This window comes from Echinops telfairi, unplaced genomic scaffold (genome assembly GCF_000313985.2).
Source record: "Echinops telfairi isolate 266 unplaced genomic scaffold, ASM31398v2 ScPeMD7_18;HRSCAF=68, whole genome shotgun sequence".
Taxonomy (NCBI): domain Eukaryota; kingdom Metazoa; phylum Chordata; class Mammalia; order Afrosoricida; family Tenrecidae; genus Echinops; species Echinops telfairi.
In genome coordinates this window covers 63,309,349-63,313,909 of record NW_022103915.1, presented here as the reverse complement: position 1 = coordinate 63,313,909, position 4,561 = coordinate 63,309,349, and positions in this window count along the sequence as shown.

The following is a 4,561-nucleotide window of genomic DNA, read 5'->3' as shown; positions in this document are numbered from 1 at the left end:
ATATATATATATATATATATATATATATATATATATTCTTTGCTCTTAGGCTTGTGACTTCCTTCCTACTATGACTCCCTGTCATCAAGTTGATTCTGCCTGGCAGTGATCTTATAGAGTGGAACAGAACTTGTACTTGGGTTTCTGATAGCTTTATCTTTCTCCTGAAATTCGTATGGTGGGTTAGAACTGCTGCACGTGTATGGTTGGTAGCCCAAGGCTTAATCTCTGGAGTCATCAGGAATTTATTATTTTATTTCTATGTATAAAAAGAAAACCATACTATGTACCTTAAGTCTGAAACACTACTGTTTGGATATATTTTGAGCTGAATTAAAGGTAAGACTTTTCGATGCTTACATTTACTATTTTTGTATTTTAAAATTTATTTAGAAAAGATATTCCAAATTGTCTAAACTATTTTTGAAGATGTTGAATTTGAATTCAGAAGGTTAAAGCTGAAATATATAATTATGGTTTTACTATAGACCTTATATTGTGTTCATACTATGCATTAGTGACTCAGAATAGCAATATTGCTGTTGTAACTTTTTCAGTTCATGTAAAACACTTGAGTTCTTTCATTCCTGCTTCAAAATGTCATATCTTTCAGCTGGTCAACTTTCAATGGCCCAAAATCAGTAAGTTTGCATCTGCTGTCCCAATTTTGTTCTTCTAAACAAAAATTCATTGAGAATTGGAAAAAAATCAGCCATAAATTATCTATATATTACTGTTGATAACAATGATAAATAAATACATTATTCTACCAGGTGTCTGGAACATCTCAATTACATTTCTTTATTTTCACTAAATAGAACATAGAAGAGGTTATTTTGTTTGTATGTGCATGTGTTTTATAATCTAGTAAAAATGTCTTTCTCTTTGTTATATGTGAGGGGGATTTAAAAAGTTCATAGAAAAATCACAATTAAAGCATAATGAAAATTTTCACAAATTCTTTGAGGTCTCCTTGTAACAATATATATATCTAATTACCATTACATATATTGTCTAAAATGTCATTTACATCCATGATCCCAGTCACCTATTTAGTTGGTTGGATACAAATGGCCATCTAAATATGTGACAGGAAAGGGGAAGAAAAACAAAACAAAACAGGAGTGGTGTTATGTGTCACTACAAATTCACTTTCATGTATCATTAATGTAAACTCATAGTTTGGTAATTTTCTTTGAGATTTTCATGCAACCTAACCGTTTATCATTTAGAGATGTGAAAATTACATAATTGTATATAAAATGTGATTGTAAGATTTTAAGTTTGTATTCTCTCTCCCTCTTTCATTGTCATTGAGTCAATATGACCCCTTGTGGGTTTCTGAGATTTGATTCTTTACAGGAGTAGAAAGACTGGTCTTTCCCTTACAGAGATGTTGATGGTATTGAGCTGCCGACCATATGGATCACAGGCCATCTATCACCGGGGCTCCTAATATCGTATACGTATCTCAAATTTATTTTTACTAAGATGCACTAACTAGTTTTTTCCTTCCCAGAAGTACTATATTTCATTTTTAATTATTGCTACAAATATAATTTTGTATAATTACTAAGATACTTACATTAAAATTGGTAAAAATATTTTGCTTGAGTAATCAAAATGAATAAGGGAAGAAAAGTACATCTATATGTGTGTTTTGAATCATTTAACCATTTAACCAAGAGAAAAATTGGAATTTTAACCAAATTTTAAATGCACACAAAAGTGGATCTAGCCCATTTTAATTTTTTAAAATGCTCTAATAATAGACTTTTATTGTTTGACCTCAACTTCTATTTTGCTCAACTCTAATTGTTATATTTGGTATATCTTTCCTGCTAGACACCTGAAAAGCATTGAAATTAAGCATCAGAACCCTTCAGGATTAGAAGTAACATTCCATAGAGTAGGTGAGCTCTAGTGAAAACATTTCCTTTTGCTTTGTTCATACTCTCTATATTATTCATGTTAGAGGAATCATCTAGAATCCATTGAAATTCTCTCCTAGGCAAGATGCAATGGCTTATTTTAATAAAACAATCCAGATAAAAATATTTTTAACTTAATTAACCAAAATAGAACCATTGTTGCTTCTGTTGCATATTCCATCTAATAAGTTCCACATCCTCTGGTTCTCAAGGCAATAGAGCTGCAGATGACCTGGACAGGACACATAATTACTTGAACGCACAACTTCAGTTATCTCGATGTTTAATTATATCTACTCTTGTTCAGTTATGCACTAGTTATTCATATTCATGGATTGTAAGCTTCACAAGCTTCATAGTGGAGAAAAACAATCTATGAGCAAAAACAATAAAGTATATGAATAGCACTTTTAAAATTTGAGAATTTTAAAAACTTCTATGTTTTCACAATACGGACTTGTTCCTCTTCTGTTTTACAATTGATCATATGGCATTGTATATGATCATATTCATCCTATGTTCTTCCTTTCAAAGCCATAATGGCTGCATAAATACCAATTTTATTTGAGATGTAGTAACGAAAATCTAAATGCAAGTAAACTTGGGATAAAAATTGTTTGCAAAATATATTTTAATTTTCCTTCACTTTTTACACAATTCAGTCTTTCATCTGAGAAGCCTTTCCCTTCTACATTATTGCTGCCAATAGCAATACCATGTGATAGTGCATTGTGTATAGCAGCTGTGTAGTTCTGCATTTCCAGAAACCAGTCACATAATAACCCATCACCAGCTCACTCCAACATGTTTACACTGTGATTATCTGCTTAGTTGTGTCTCCCAATTCTAGTATCCTTTTATTTTGAGCAAATAAGCATGTGGCTATTTACTGCTGTCAAAGGTCTATTTGGGGACATATCATCAATTTGCTGCTGTTGAGAGGACATAATTGGTCAAACTCCCCAATGGCATTTTATAATTTGTTTTCTTCATGTAATTTGTTTTCTTCATATTTTGGAGCAGTGAGGTATTTTTTCAGAGGCTTTGATACTTGATAAGATGGATATTCCCCAACTTGCATATTTGCTTTTGATATGTTGATATATTCTTTGGAAAACAAAATATTTAAGAAACCTTCCTGCTTAATAGGCCATTTTTTGAAAGAACTGTAAGCAGGTATTTAGTTAATTAAAGAAAGAAAAAAGCCATGAGAAGTTACATGTTTTCCATGAAAACAGGACAAAATAATTTCTATTGTAATAGAGATATGATTGTTTAAAGTAAAATTCAATGAAATAAAGTAAATTTAAGAAAAGTTAAACATATTGACTTATATTCAAGTCCTTCAAATTATATGAAATCAATGTTCATGAACATCTGCATATGTTGTTATTGTGGTTTGCTGCCATGGAGACAACACTGATTCAGGGAAGCACCAGACATGCAGAGTATAGCTTCTTCACAGGCTGATTAAAGCTTTGCACTTCTGTAAGTTGATCTCCCTGTCTGCTTTCTAGGTTTGTCTTCAGAGGCAACTCTAGGTGTTGTATTAACCATTTATTCCCATCAGGGACTCTCTCTATATATAAAATAGAGGAAATATGAGCTATGTCAAGTAGGTGTTTTAAATCAAAATGAGAAATTTGTGCTGTTTGGGTCAGTGCTATCCATAGAACAAAACTGCCAGGTCTCGCACAATCTTCAGAATTGTTCCTACGCTTGAGCCTTGTTGCAGCCTCTGTGTCAATCTATCTCATTGAGAGCGTTCCTCTTTTCTCTGCTCCTCTACTTTACCAAGCATGCTGTCCTTTTCTGGGCCGGTCTTTCCTAATAACAGGTTCAAAACACATGAGATCACGTCTCCTCATCCTTCCTTAGAAGCAGTCTGGCCATACTTCCAAGACAGATCAGTTTGTCCTTTCAGTGGGCCATAGTGCATGCAATATTCTTCACCTTCACCACAATTCAAATACATCGATTATTCTTTAGTCTTCCTTATTCAATGTCCAACTTCCACATACATAAGAGTCCATTGAAAAGACCATGACTTGGGTTAGGTGCACCGCAGTCCTCAAAGTGACATCCATCCATGCTTTTCAAAGCTTGAAAGAGGTCTTCTGCAGCAGATTTACCCAAGGCCATGTGTCATTTCATGTATTGACCAACCACTGCTTCTATGAGTATTGATTGTAGATCCAAGGAAGAGAAAATCTTGGATACTACAACTTTTTATTCATTTATCATGATGTTACATATTTGTCCAATTTTGATGATTATGAATTTTAATCCATACTGAAGGCTGCAATAATTGATCTTCACCGGGAGTGCATCAAGTCCTCCTCACTTTTAGCAAGCAAGGTTGTTTCATCTGCATATCAAAGGTTGATAATAAGCTTCCTTCAATCCTGATGTTGTATTCTTTTTCATATAATCCAGTTTATTTGAGTCTTTGCTCAGCATACAGATTGAATAAGTATGGTGAGAAAATACAACCCTGATGCACACCTTTTTAAATGTTAAACCATGCCTTATTCCCCTGTTCTCTTTGCAAAGCTGCCTTTTGATCCACGCACAAGTTCCACATGAGTACAACGAAGTGTTTTGGAATGTCTGCTCATCTCAAAGATATT